General features: G+C 38.7%; 1 protein-coding gene across 1 annotated transcript in view; it reads left to right on the top strand.

Annotated features, from left to right (window-relative positions):
- Positions 1–15,756, top strand: part of LOC108287688 (collagen alpha-1(I) chain-like) — a gene marked incomplete at its 3' end in the record, with an annotated part of 218,343 nt that overhangs the window by 27,835 nt on the left and 174,752 nt on the right. The gene's annotated exons all lie outside the window — the stretch shown is intronic.

Here is a 15,756-nt window from a genome sequence, read left to right as displayed (position 1 = left end):
AAAAAAAAAAAAAAAAAAAAGTTTCTTTGTTACCCAACCCAGTGCTATTCTCGCCATAACCCCACTAAATCTGCCTAGGGATGGTTGAAATCCTCAAGCAAGCTCATATCCACAAGAGTTATTTTGAAAAATAACATAGACAATGCCTATGAAAGACTCCTACCTAGAACATTTGAAGTGAACTTCACTAAGCCTTTATCTGCTTATACATTGACATTAAAATATTTTATTTAATTACCTTAGAGTATAACATGAGATCATGTATGTGAAAATGCTTTGTAATCAAGTGATACAGAAATATACAGTAATGTAGGATAATATTATGTAGGTTTAAGGTTTGTCTTATGATTGCATGTGGTTGTCTAGAAAAGGCTTGTGTAGGAAGAAAGGACAAAGCAAAGACAGAGGAATGAGGAGAAGGAAGAGAAGAGAGATAGTAGAAAGCGCAAATGGGGGAAAAAAGTATGAAAGAAGAGAAAGAGAATCCTATCTAAGTCAGCCTGGTTTTGAGGCTTTTCAGATGGTCTTATGGTTCCCGTCATTGGCTTACATCTGTCTCCTGTTCTTGGTGTTTCTGGCCCTAGCACATCTAGCAAAGCTGGACTTTTTCTCAACCTTCCCCCAGTGTCTTCCCTGGCTTAGGGTACCACGGCATTAGACAGTGTATATTACTTTATTTGTACCCTATTTTCTCAGGCATATTCAAAATATTTCCTATCAGCTAAACTCATAATAGCTTTCTTAATTATAAAAATGAAGTCACAAGATATTAACCTTTTTTTAACTTTCTGGTTAGATTGTCAGTTCAAAATGAGCTCTATGACATTTCAGAAGAATTCTTCCTTGTCATGGTATGCTTTGGTAATGGCAGACTCCGGAATTCATTAGTCCATAATACATACATTAGTTACACACACACACACACACACACAATAACGTTTGGATGCAATATCCAAACAAGTCCTCTCTGAAAGGCCTTTCAGGTTCATCTTCGGGAGGTGTCCTCTTCTCCACTTGTGTTTCTGTGAGCTGAAATCTACTGATGAGGTGCCTTAGGGCAGCAACCTCGTGGCAGACCACGTGTTTGTGGCGCCTATTTCTGTCTGTGGAGGCGCCTCACTCATTCCTCGTGGTGGTAATTAGAAAGGCAATCAAAGAGCACGAAGAACAAACAAAGAGAGGGAAGGCCGCAGAGAAAGACGGGAGTGATGCTGTGAGGAGAAAGAAAGGGAAGAGTGCCGCAGTTCTGAAGTGCTGCGTGTGTGGGGCTGAGAAGACTGTGTTCCAGGACAGAGTTCAAGGAATGATGCCAGTGGTGAGCAGTGAAGGGAGTGGCTGTGCTGCTTAGGAGTTTAAGTAAAGGATGCCAGTGAGCAGGGACGAGGATGAGTTCAGCGCGGGGAGCAGGGAAGCGTGTTTTGTTACAGGTGTTGAATATCACTTTCTTTTCTCCCAACATTCTGATACATTTTTTAGAAATTTATTTATTATACTTTAAGTTCTGGGGTACGTGTGCAGATTGTGCAGGTTACATAGGTATACACATGCCATGGCGGTGGTTTGCTGCACACATCACCCTGTCATCTACATTAGATATTTCTTCTGTTATCCCTTCCCAATCCCCCCACCGCCTGCTAGGGGAGGAATATCACTTTCTATAACCAGCTGTAGGTCGTTGACAGTACTAGAGGTTTAATGAATGATCAAGAAGTGAAAAAGTGTGACCAGAAAAAGAAAAAGAAATATGGTCTTTCAGAAAGAAGAAAGAGAACTTTGAGAACTCTTCTCCACCCCTCACCCCAAAAACTTTTAAAATCAAGAGCTTATTTATTTTGTGTTGGGGACAAGAGTGGCAGAAAAACGTCTTCCAGTGGTGTTTGGGAAACTCTGAATGTAAAAGCTACTCTAAAAGGTAGCTAATATTTCATACTTTCTACTCCCAGACACCCTGCCAAATATTTTATATATATTATGTCACTTAATTCTCACACCTGTTTGGAATGATACCCTTACACACTACTGCAGGCGGAGAGAATGAAACATGAAAAGAATTAAGTGACTTTCCCCAATCTTAGAGGTAATAAATGGCAGAGCAGAATTCAGACCCATGAGGATGATTTCTAAAGCCTGAACTCACAATCCCGAGTTAGTTGTGATGTCTTTGTCTTTTAAAGCAAAGCAAAATAACAAGGACAGCAGCAGCAGGACGTTATGTTTGCTTATGCTTTGCTCTTGAGCTTGTAAGAATTCTCCATTTGCGTGAGTAAATTACCTGGTGAGTGAATTACTCAATTCATTTCATTTCTTTTTTAGTATTGTCTTGCCCATTTTCTTGTTTATTAGTTGCTAAAAAATGTAAATAATTCAAAATGGGGAAAAACTAAATTCATCAGTCTTTTAATTTCTGATCTTCAGTTTACTTGCTCTATAGGTAAAGTAAAAATAGATCAAAATGTTTCTCTTATGGCTGATCATAACTTACAAAGTTCATCATGAATTCTTTAAAATTTAAAGTATATGAAAAAGATACAGTTTGGGGGAAGAAAAGATGGGTTTTTCATTAGGGCCTAAAAGAACAGGTGTAGAGTGTCTTCTTAAGAATGTTGTCTCTCACAGTTGTCATGGTTTACCTTAGTGAAGAACGCAGGTACCTATAACAGGCATGTCTACTCTTCTATTTCTTGCACAAACAACATTTTAAATCCCCGTGTTCATTAGCACTTTGCTGACCAAACACATAGTTTGTAGTCATGTTTAAAGAAATTCACCTGCCCTAGCAATTTGTATATCCCTCTTGTGTATACACATACCTTCAAAACAACATTAACTATCCATAAAAGTTCGCCCAAGCTTGTTAGTGATTTCCAAAGAGTAAGATTAGCTTGTATGTGAGGAAAACACCTTCAAGCAGTGTTCTTTATTGAATACATTGCCTTTACCATTTCTAGTTTTTGCAGTATTTTTTTCTGTATGTGAGGAAGGATTGGGGGGATCAGAGCAGAGAGTTTGGTTATTCACAGGTATCCTCACAGCAAGTAAACGCATGTACATGCACAGGCAGGCACATACACGTGCACAAATAAATCAATAAAATATATAACTACCTTTAATATAATTTTTTTTCTTAGCATTAGCTCTAATTCTGTTTCGAGAACCAGTCTGATTTAGACAGATTTCATTCATTGATTTATTCATTTACTTGTCAAATATGCCTGATATTTTCTGTTCTTCTGTTATAACTAAGATGAGGGAAGTCAGAAAATAATAAGATAAAGAAAATATATAGTATGTTAGATGAGCTACATAAAACTGAAGGAGGAAGAAAAGTAGGGAAGGAGGATAGGGAATGTCAGAGATAGGGAGGTGGAGAGGAGTCCTCCACCCCAAAGGTAATATGTGAATCAAAGTTTGAATGCAAGGAGAGAGCAGACTTGCAGCTCCCTGGAGCAACAGTTTTCCAGCCAGAAGCAACCGTAAACATATAGGAAACTGTCTCTGTGTTTCAGTTCCAGCAAGGATGGACAGTGTGTCTGGAGGGGGACAGTACAGGAAGGTGGGAAAAATAGGGGAATGACAGAGCCAGGAATGTAGAGTTTCATGAGCTTTTGAAATGACTTGAGTGAAAGGGAACATTTTGAAGGCTTTTGAGTCAAGAAGCAACATCATCTAATTTATTCTTTTCAAAAAGATCGTTCTGACTGCTGAATTGAGAATGAACTGCCAGAGAAATGGAGGGTAGTGGGGGTGAAGGGCAAGAATGGAAGAGAAAGACCAGTTAGGAAGCTTTTGTAACACTGTGGTTGGCAAATGTTGTTGAATTAGACCATGGTGATGTCAGATTTGAATTTGTTGAGGGTGAGATGTGGTAAGATTTTGGGGGGAGGGCAGTCAGTGGGCGCAGTGGCTCATGCCTGTAATTTCACAGGCATCCTCGCTTTGGGAGGCTGAGGCAGTTGGAGACCAGCCTGGGCAATATTGTGAAACCCCATCTCCACAAAAATTGTTTAAAAGTAGCCAAGTGTGGTGGTGCATGCGGTAGTTCCAGCCGCTGGGAAAGCTGAGGCAGGAGGAAGATTTAAGCTGCAGTGAACTGTGATCACACTACTGCACTCCAACCAGAGTGGGACCCTGTATCAAAGAGAAAGAGAGAAAAAAAAGAGATAGAAAAAGAGGAGTCAGGCTGGCTTCAAGAGTTCTGACTTGAGCAAGTTGGGGAATGGAATTGTCATTTACTTCAATGGGAAAAACTGCACAGAGAGAAGTTTGAGAGGAATATCAGGAGCTCAGATTTAAACATGTTAAGTTTGAGAGAACTGTTGGACACACGTGATGATTTCTGGTAGGCAGGTGTTGAAAAATCTGGAATTCTGGGGAGAAGTTTGGGCTGGGATATAAATATGGACATCACCTGCATGTAAATGGTGCAAAAGGGAATGACTGCTGCTAGAAAAAAGGGGGACGTCCATGGGAATTCATTAACTGATGCCGGAGGGAAAGGAGCAGTGTATGATTATGAAAAACTCAGCCAGGCATGATTGTTCAAGCCCGTAATCCAGGAGTTCGAGACCGGCCTGGTCAACATGACAAAGCCCCATCTCTACTAAACATTAAAATATTAGCTGGGCTTGGTGGTGGGTGCCTGTAATCCCAGCTACTCGGGAGGCTGAAGCAGGAGAATTGCCTTGAACCTGGAAGGCAGAAGTTGCAGTGCAATGAGATCATGCGACTGCACTCCAATTTGGGCAACAGAATGAGACTGTCTCAAAAAAAAAAAAATTACTGGACTGGGTGTTTGGAGGTTTGTGTGACTTAACAAATCTCTATCTTCAAATTTATTTTTCTTATGTGTAAAGTGGGAAAGTCAATAGCCTCAGACATCACTTTATGGCCTAGATGATCCCTGGGGCTCTGGCTAAAATATGAAATCTAATATTTCTGATTTTTTGCAGTAGAGAAGCTAAAATACTTTAATCTCAATTCAGTAAGATTATTTCTGAGAGCCATTGCAGAATGAGTCATTTGTGTGTGGCTAAATGACAGGTACTGTTTCTACCCTCTCCTTGCCCTTGTTCAAATGTAAGGTCTGACAAGAAATACACCTACCCAGTTCTACACACACACATAGATATTCACTGAAATCAATAACACACTGAGAGCCTTACAACAGAGATTTTTCTCTATGCGCTCTTTGCTGGAACTGGGAGGTGGTTGAGTGGCTAAGAGGACAGTGAGTTGTAGTAAACTACCTATTATCTGCTTCATTCACGTTGGGTCAGAAGCACTCCATGGTACACATGAATTCTCTTCAGACTGGAAGGAAATCAGTCACAAATCATACCTTAACTCCTGTTTCAGGAATATCAGCCTATGGATCTTACGATCCTTCCTTACACAGAAAGCCATGTGCCAAACTCACACAAGATTAGGTTTCAGAATGATGACTGTCACTGGCTCGTGTGTGTGTGTGTGTGTGTGTGTGTGAGTGAGTGAGAGAGATAGAAGAATGAAGGCACTCTATACATTTCCAGGGAAGGGCAATTTATTCTAAGGGGAGGGGATTATTCATTAAGTACTTAATCCACATGGGCACTTCTGGGTACTTCAGGAGCATGATCCTGCTTTAGTTAATCTTTGTATGAACACAGTGAGGTAGAAACTATTCTTCCTATTGTAGAGCTCAAGGCTGTGGTACAAGTAGTGTAAAGAGAGCCACATTTGAGAGAGGCGGGTCTGCCAAAGGGAGCCTGAAGGGGTCTGAATCTGAAGCTGCACATTACCTCTGGCGTGTGCTGTTCTAGTGTTTCCAGTGCTTGTGAGACAACTGGGTAATATGTTATTATTCTTCAGCCTGTTACTAATGCTTTTGTAAATCCGCTATTAGGGTACATATTTTGCCTTTATGAGGATTTTTTGCAAATTTAGTGTGTTTCCTCTCTGTCCGACAGACGGGGGAGCATCACTTAGCCAACAATCCAGGAATGACTGAAATCTAAAAAGCATTATCTGAAACTATTCCAATACATGTAAAATGAATATAGGTACATTCAAAGAGAGGGGAGTGCAGAGGGCCTGGGCCACAGGGAAGATGAGCAGGCATCACCAGGTCCTGCTGTCGACTGAGTGAGCATGTATGAGCAAGTGTGTGCATTTATGAGCATGTGTATGTGCACAGGACGAGTAACTTCACCTCCCTGAGCCTCAATTCACAAAAAGGCAAACCAGTCACCTCTGGTTTCTTTATATTACAAGATTGCCACAAAAGTTAAATTGGACATGTGGCAGTGTTTTATGAAGTGTTATGCACGTGTTAAAGGACTGTTGTTACGACTGAGTCGAGCCCCTTAGAATTAGATAACTTTTTATTATAGTTCAGGGCTCTTATTTTTCTGTTTTGAATCCCAGAGCTAATTATTGCAACTCATTGCCAACTGTATATAAAAAGAATAATTTGTTTTCGTTTTTAATTTTCTCTGGAGTGCTGAGGCAAGTTGAAAAAGTCTTCACTTGAGACAGATTTTAGTGTAGTACTCTCTCCTTTTTTCAAGTCAAGGGAAATGACTTCCATAAATATTTCCAACAAGAATGGCTAGGTGAAGCCAAAGCAGACATTCCGGTATCCCTCCAATTTTATCTGTGCAGCGTAAGTCATTTATCCTTCCCTGCACACTACTGGTTCTCTTTTCTGTGTTAGGGTAAAATTCTTAGTTTCCTGTTACCTGTGTCTATGCTTCCAGTTCCAAATATGAAGTGTTAATCTTTTCTTTGGCTTGGATAATCCCAAGACATCAAAAATATCCATTCATCCCCTGCCTGCTTTTTTCTTTTTCATGGACCTCTTTGACGGTCATTTCTAAGCACAACTTGTAAAATTGCCAGGACAGTTCTCTTTTAACACTCCAGTGATTTCATTATTTTTGGTCCAGGACTACATTGCTTGCCATCTACAGCTTCATCCTTAGCATATCCACCTTCTTTTCAAGTCTACATTGAAATTTCAGCACTTCTAAGCCGCCTTAAATCCTCGCTAATAACCCCTTTTGGGAGAAGATGTAAACACAGTTTTTTAGCCTAATACACTTTTACATCTTTTCCTTTCTAACCAAGCTTCTATCCAAAGATTATAGTATATCAGTATGATTCCTAATTAAAAAGTTTTGAAAACTAGCCCAAAGGATTTTCTCATAAGATTATTTTTTATTATATCCAGAAGTCATGCTGTAAGGATATCCTTTTCTCTTGACTGATTAGAACTCTCATTTTGTGTCTGCTTCTAAAATTCTGTTTGGCTTCATCCTTGTCTTTTCTTTCCTTTATAGGAGGTTATCTCAGTAGTGTTGTTACTTCGTTTTCTTTATTGTACGCTTAATGTTAAAATCAGTTTTACGATGGTTGCACATCTTTCAGGGGAGCTATTCATTTCAGGTATTTTTCTAGAAAGAAGAGGGGCTCTCTAGACTACCATCAGTAAGTAGAACTTACTTTGCAACTGAGCCTTTGAATGTGCTGTAGTGACCACCTATGATGTAGCACTTTATGGTCTATGAGCAATGTAGATAAAGCAGTAGCTAGGAGGTGAACTAACGTGAGAAAACCCTGATACCCTTGCAAACACATTAGAAATTTTCTGGTGATTAGAAAGAACGGAAGCTATAGTGGCTCACAGGCTATCAGGATCTGATATATGCCTTAGGAACTGAGAGTTTTAGTGTCTGAATCAAAGCTTAAAGCACAAAAGAAAGATGAATCTGAGCCTTCAGGACAAAGTCCGAAACTGGGATGGGCTTTTCCTCTCCCTACATAATTGCCAGATAATTTCTGCACATCAAATTTGCTGTTTGACATGGAAGTTTCTTATCTGGGTTCTTAGGCAGGAGAAAAGGTCACTGGAGAGAAACAAGCCAAAGTGTTTTACGTGTAGATGAGGGGCTTAATGTGCACAACTCACTGTCAGAAACCTGAGCCAGAAAAGTAAAACAACAACACTATCCTGCATCTAATAGGAGTTTCAGGGTGCAGCAAAGAAGCCAAATACAATATTCAGAGGGATATTAGCAGATGATTTTCTAGAATTGGAGAAAGTTTAAGTCCTAATATTGGAAATACTGAATGCCATTGATAGGATTAATTTGGGTAGTGTAGAATCACAAGGAATTACCAAGTCATAACCATTTCTGTGCTGCTGGAGAAAATAACCTTTAGGTCTAGTAGGACAAGATTTTATTTATACTCATTTTTAATTTCTAGAGAAAGGAATTCAGTTACCGTTCATGGAAATATATTAAAACACCTCATAGGAGTGCCATAGGGTCGTAAGAGATTTTGAGCTGAGAAACATTTTATATGTCATTGAATGGATTTTAGTTTATTAAATTGGGGACCAGAAAAGCATGTTATTGCTCAAGGTTTCATAGACAGGCATAGATAAGAGGCTTTTTGCCTTGTGGTTATTTGTTTAAGGTTGAACTAAATAATAGGCTATTTGAAAAATATAAGTAGTTCATTTCTATTGGATCTACCTTTGAGGTCTGAACACCAGACCTAAGTCATTGGCTGGTATCATTTTCTGCTTTTAATGAACAAATGATCTGGCATTAGCTAAAACTGGGTCTAAAGCCAAGTATGGCCCTTGGCTTTCTCTTTATCTAAAAAAAGCTTTTTTTTTTTTTTTTTTTTAAGTCTTGCTAATTATGTTTTCTGAGGCTTTGAAATTACTATTTAAAAAAAATTAGCATACAAGATATATGGAAACTTTTACTTCTGCCATTGTGCTTTAAAATACAGAAAATTTAGCCTGTATCTAGATTAATAACTCATTATTTTTGTGTTAGCTTATCAGGATACAAAAATCAGTTCCTGCCTATCCAGATTTAAGCACTTTGATAACCTAATTATAACATCTGTTTATGACATTAATTTTATGTCTAAAGTACTTCTTATAGATTCCATGCCAGAACTAACTTGGTCTCAACAGTATTTGGTAATTCTAGTATCTCATGTGTATTTTGCTCTGTACCAGTATCGCTAAGACTTTAATTCAGATGGCCTGCAACTGGAAATGATTGTCAGTGAATGTCCAGAGAGGATGATGGAATGCATTGAAGTCTTTTTCCCAATAAAGGAAAAGGAATAAATGACTCATGCATATGTTTGTGCACACGCACACATACACATGCTCATATGTACATCCTCATTTACACACACACACACACACCGTCACAAACTCATGCCATTCTCTTCCAAAGTGTTTGGTTGGGTGCCTATCACTGTAGCATACTTGGCAATTGTAGTTAGCAATTAGAAAAGACAGAAGCAGGATATGAATTAATATGAGGCTGATAAGTTTTTATTTTAATTTTAATTTTTTTTTGAAATACAGTCTTGATCTGTTACCCAGGCTGGAGTGCAGTGGTGTGATCTTGGCTCACTGCAATCTTTGCCTGCCACATTCAAGTGATTCTCCTGCCTCAGCCTCCTGAGTAGCTGGAATTACAAATGCCTGCCACCATGGCCAGCTAATTTTTGTTGTTGTTGTTTGTATTTTTAGTAGAAACGGCGTTTCCCCATGTTGGCTAGGCTGGTCTCGAATTCTTTACCTTAGGTGATCCACCCGCCTCGGCCTCCCAAAGTGTTAGGATTACAGGTGTGTACTACCACACCCAGCTAATTTTTTATTTTTAGTAGAGATGGGGTTTGGCCAGGCTGGTCTCAAACTCCTGACCTTGGGTGATCCACCCACCTCAGCTTCCCAAAGTGCTTGGATTACAGGTGTGGGCCACCACACCCAGTGGAGGCTGGTAAGTTTTGATCATTTATTTTTACTGAAATAATTTCACTACAGCTACTAGTTGAGATTACATTCCCATTTGGTATTTAGATTGGCATATTTAATATTCTTTATATAAAATTCTGTGTGTGTGTCTGTTACATCAACCAATGCCTTAAAAATATCAGCACTGCCAAAATGTGATTTGTCAAGAGCACGTTAGAACTGCTTTCAGTGAAGCTGCAGAGAAAACTAAATGTTGCAAGTGATTGGATCACGTTATCTAAGTTGTCCTAAGTCTTCTTGATGTTCTGTGGCAGAGAGTGCAATAAGCTATGCATGTGGATCCAAAACCAAACAAAAAATTATAGCCCTTTCACTTGTTATTATGAGCTTCAGATAGGGCAGTATTTTAACATTTTCAATACACTGTTTGCAGTAAATACAAGTTTAGGACACTTTCAAGGGTTTGTCTTCCATGGGAAGACTTCTTGCCCTGATTCTTCCCCTGTGGTGCTGATCTTAGAGCAAATCTCTCTTTGAAGTCAGCAGGAATCTTGGAGCTTGAATCAGCACGTGGGATGAGGAAGAGAATGGGAGAAACCAGGCGTTGATGGTTAGTCTCTACCTGAAGGCACATTGGCAGGTGAATGCAGTAGTGGCTGTGATATTATAGAGGAGTATAGCATCTAATGAGTGCACAGCGGGGGGAGGAAACACCTTTTAATGAGGCCAGAGACTATTTCCATGTTAAAATACCATTTTCCTGGTTAGTAAAGATGAAATTGAAAACAAAAAGCAAAAAACATTTTATCAAAATATTCTTTCATCTTTCATTCTCTGTATTAGAGAGATGTATAGTATGGTTCAGCATCCTTATGCTTAAACAGTATAATGATTTTAAATGTAATTTCCTAAACTGTTGAATATAAATAGCTACTTTGTATGGTTTTTTGAGTGCACATCTCCATAATGCTGTACATGGGCAAGATACTACTTCTTCATGTCTCCATTTGCTTCATTTGGGTTTATACATTTAAGATTGTTTACAGTGACATATTTCAAGATCCCAGAGATTTTCTTTTAGTGTCAAGTTTTCATGGGAGGGGGAGAGAGATGGGGAGAAGGAGAGAAAGAGAAAGAGAGAGAGAGAGAGAGAGAGAAAGAGAAAGTATGTGTATGTTTAAAGTAAGGTTTAAGGCATCAGGAGGAATATACATTTTAGTTGGAAACTGGAAATGAAAGTTGTTAGCTCATCAGTAAGCACCTAAAATATAGTATATTAAATTAAATTTAAGTAAAGTTATTTAAAAAATAACATTGCACGGTATATCTGTAATGTTGAGAATCATAGGGAGTTCTATGTAACTAACATTCTATCATTTTCCTGTTTCCTGACTTGGTAGTCTGAGGGTGATACAAAGAATCAGACTTAATTACTGATTCTTGGGCTCACCCATTTCTTGCCTTAAAGTTCACAAAATAATTAGCAAAATAAAAATAAAATGGAATGACAGCAAAACCACTGGTTAAATAAGCCCTAAAAAGCAATAAGTATCAGTAGCACCCAACCTAAATTATTGTATTGAGGACTAACTTGACAATGAAAAGATATCTGACTGCCCAAAATAAGAACTCGTATCTGAATATGTGAATATAAGTTCATCAGACTTTTTGATTTAAGGGCTAAAAAGTCAAAGATGGCCTAGAGGGCCGGATGCAGTAGCTCACACCTGTAATCCCAGCACTTTGAGAGACTGAGACAGGTGGATCACCTGAGGTCAGGAGTTCAAGACCAGCCTGGCCAACATGGCAAAACCCATTTCTACTAAAAATACAAAAATTAGCCAGGCATGGTGGCACACACCTGCAATCCCAACTACTTGGGAGGCTGAGGCACAAGAATTGCTTGCACCTTGGAGGTGGAGATTGCAGCGAGCTGAGTCATGCCACTGCACTCCAGTTTGGGCAACAGACCAAGACTCTGACACACACACACACACACACACACACACACACACACACACACACACACACGATGGCCTAGAAATGTGAGAGCTAGATCACATGTGCACAAAAGACATAATGAAAATGTTTTCATTGCACTGGATGTTATAAGATTTGATTTAAAAATTTCAGGCTAACTCAACTACACTAGTGGTGGCATACAAGGGTGAAATGAAGGTCTTTTAAAAGCAGGATTCTGTAGAAAAAAGTAGAGATGAACATTCCTCCCTCCCAGCCAAGTGTGTCTTGTTAGAACTATAATTTGGTGATAGGTACAGTATCCAAAGTAGTCATTCCATAATGATAAGACAATCATAGGATTTAAATGAAAGAAAGTAGTTTTTATTTCCCTTCCAAAATACTGTATCTCTAGAATACTATTCCTTCCCTTCTATTTTGTTTCAATATAATTCAAAGATAGTATCTTGATATATATGTAATTTGTTTATAGTTAAATGTACCTGGCTATTAGTAGTTGGGAAACTGATAAAGCAGTTGGTGCGAGTGGTGTCAGATTTTTAGTGGATCTGATTGCTGGTAGATTTGAGAGGACTGGGAGACCCACTAATTTAAAAAACAACATCAAGAAACAGCTGCCATTATAGTGACAAAGCACTGAAGATTCTTTTTTGCTGAACAACATTTCAATATTATACAAATTTTATTTTCAGTAATGTTTCAGTAGTATGGTTAATAAGGAAAGGGGAATAGATCATCATGGTATTATCCAACGTTGGAAAGGAAATATCTTCATCACAGCTGTTCCTTGAAAGTCAAAATTGTTTATATAGTGTCTTTCAGTAAAAAATTAAATTTAAAAGATCTAGAATTTTCTTCTGGTAGTAGAAGGCACTAGGAAATATATTTAGATAACTAGATAAAATGATGTTAAAATCACATAGTAATATTTGATGCTTGAAATGTTTGGCATTTATCTTAAGTTTATATATTTGCATAAATATGGGCACATGCTAAGGAGCCACTTTAAATAAACTTCTAGGTTTAGTGTTTTATGTGACTTTCTGGATAACTTAATTCATATTGCTGATGTTTTTCATAATCTTAGTTTATCATGAATCAGTTTAGTAGTTTTATATTTATACATTTCTTGAAATTTTATTTTAGAATATGGTAGAAAGTCATTAAAAATTGTCATGTGTTAATTATCGTAAATTTGACTATGTCTGTGGAAACTGTGCTGTAGCCTGAATGTTTATGTCCTCTCCAAATTCATATGTTAAAATCCTAATCCCCAAAGTGAAGATATTAGGAGGTAGGGCCTTTGAGCCCTGGGAGGTGATTAGGGCATAAGGGTGGAAACTTTGTGAAAGGATTAGTGCCCTTATAAAAGATACCCCAGAGAGCTAACTAGCTCTTCCATCATGTGAGGACACACTGAGAAGCCCCCATCTATAAAGCAGGAAACAGGCCTTCTCCAGACACCAAAACTCTAGAAATTCTCAGCCTCCACAACTGTGAAAAAGAAATTTCTATCATTTGTAGGTTACCCTATTTGTGGCATTTCGTTATGGTAACCTGACAAAACTAAATAGACAACATGGTTTCCTTTAAGACATACGTACTAAAAGCTCGATATAAGCTTGATATAAGTTGCTTTCTTGGGCATTTTTGACACAGAAACACAAATTCACTCCACTGAACTTCTAGGCACTAACTATGAATCTTGTAATTCAGTGTTGAATATAGAGTATGTGAGAGGTGTAGAGTAGGAAGGAAACCGTTATTTTTGAGTTTATATTCTTGAGAAACCATACCAGTTATTTTCTACCAATTATGAAAGGAAGGGTTGTAATCCAGGATATCATTATCTCTTTTCCTCACATTTTGAACAGGCGTCTTAGTTCATGCTGCTATAATAAATTACTAGGTCTAAATTACTAGACTAGGTGGCTTAAACAAAAATTTATTTCTCACAGTTCAGGGGGCTGGGAAGTCTAAGATCAAGGAAGGTGCTGGCAGCCCTGGTGTTTGGTGAAGTGGGTGGTAGTGCAGGGGGAATAGAGGGAGAAAAAGGAAGCTCTCCTGTGTCTCTTCCTATAAGAGCACTAATCTCATTCGTGAGGGCCCCTCTCTTTATGACCTAATTACCTCCTAAAGTCCTCACCTCTAAATACCATCATGTTGGGGATTAGGGTTTATTGTTTAAGTTCAAAGTTTTGATCTAAATTTGGATGGGGATTAGGATTTTAACTTATAAATTTGGGGATAGGAGCACAAACATTTAGTCCATAACAAAAGGCTGTTCCAGATGAAGCTTTTGAACTTGATTTGATTTTGGAGAAATTACTTTTCTCTCAGTAGAGATTTCTTATTATAAATAATACTCTCCATTCTAGATTTTTCATACATAGGTTTTTGAGAATTTAAACTTTTTAAACTAACTAAAAATGAAATGTGTGTGTGTGTACGTATGTGTGTATATATATGTATATACATACTCATATATATGTGTATGGGTTCTTTTTTTGAGGCAGTGTCTCATTCTGTCACCCAGGCTGGAGTGTAGTGGTGCAATCAAGACTCAAGGCTCATCGCAGCATTGTCTGCTCAGGCACAACTGATTCTTCCACCTCAGCCTCTCGAGTAGCTGAGATTACAGCATGCACCACCATGCCTGGTTAATTTTTTGTATTTTTAGTAGAGATGGGATTTTGCCATGTTGCCCAGGCTGATCTAAAATTCTTGGGCCTAAGTGATCTGCCCACCCAGGCCTCCCAACATCCTGGGATTATAGGCATGAACCACATTGCCTAGCTTGAAATGTATATTTTCATTTATGCAACCCTGATGTGAAATGTCCAAATTATTATTATTATTATTTTGAGATGGAATCTTGCTCTGTCACCAGGCTGGAGTACAGTGGCACAGTCTTGGCTCACTGCAACCTCTGCCTCCTGAGTTCAAGCAATTCTCCTGCCTCAGCTTCCCAAGTAGCTGGGACTTTAGGTGTGTGCCACCACGCACAGCTAATTTTTGTATTTTTAGTAGAGATGGAGTTTCGCCATGTTGGCCAGGATGGACTTGATCTCTTGACCTCGTGACCCTCCTGCATTGGCCCCCCAAAGTGCTGGGATTACAGGCATGAGCCACCACGCCCAGCCCCAAATTATTTTTAAAAGATGAATTGAGAGAGTATGAAGGAAAAATAATAGACATACATAAGTATACTGATTATATAATGAAAGAAGTATATGTGTGTGTGCTCACCAGCACCTAGAATGTCATTCTAGTCATGAAAATGTAGCAAAGGCATCTAAACAAAATAACAAGTAGGTATCAAATGTTTACACATGTTTCACATGTTATATTGAATATTTTAATTGCATTAATGATTATAATGATTATAGACACTAACAGTGCTAGGCATTAATATACTTGTAAATATGCTTGTTTATGCTTTGGTGTATCTGTTCTGAATTTTCGTTACTGAAACAAAGGTAGTGTTATTCATCTGAAGAAAATGATCATATTTTATACCTTTCTCTTTGTTGTAGTTAGTTTTGCTATATATAGAGAGAGACAGAAATTAGCTTATTTTGAAAAAGGTAAAAGATCATTTCATACTAAAAATCTATATAAACGTGAAAATGTTAGAAATTTCCAAGGAACAGGGGGGTCGATCCAAGATGGCCGTTTAGGAACAGCTCAGGATTGCAGCTCCCAGTGAAAGCGCAGAGGGTGAGTGGACGCCACATTTTTATTACCCACAGACTAGGAAATTCCCGGGCGGAGGAGCTCCACAGCTCACCAGCGCGGCTGTTTCGGCCAGCGCGGCTGTGTCAGGCAGCGCTGCTGCTTTGCCCCGCGCGGCTGCTTTGTCGGCGCCCCGGAGCAGCAGTTCTCCGTACAAAATACACCGGTCTGGGTGCCCTTTTGGCTGGCAATTGGAGCCACAGGAAGTCGCCCATTCATCTGTTTAAAAAGGGGACTGAGCAGGAAACCAGGACAGTAGATTCCAGAGCAAA

Source organism: Cebus imitator, unplaced genomic scaffold (genome assembly GCF_001604975.1).
Source record: "Cebus imitator isolate Cc_AM_T3 unplaced genomic scaffold, Cebus_imitator-1.0 Scaffold352, whole genome shotgun sequence".
Taxonomy (NCBI): Eukaryota; Metazoa; Chordata; class Mammalia; order Primates; family Cebidae; genus Cebus; species Cebus imitator.
This window is presented reverse-complemented; position numbering and strand designations above follow the sequence as displayed.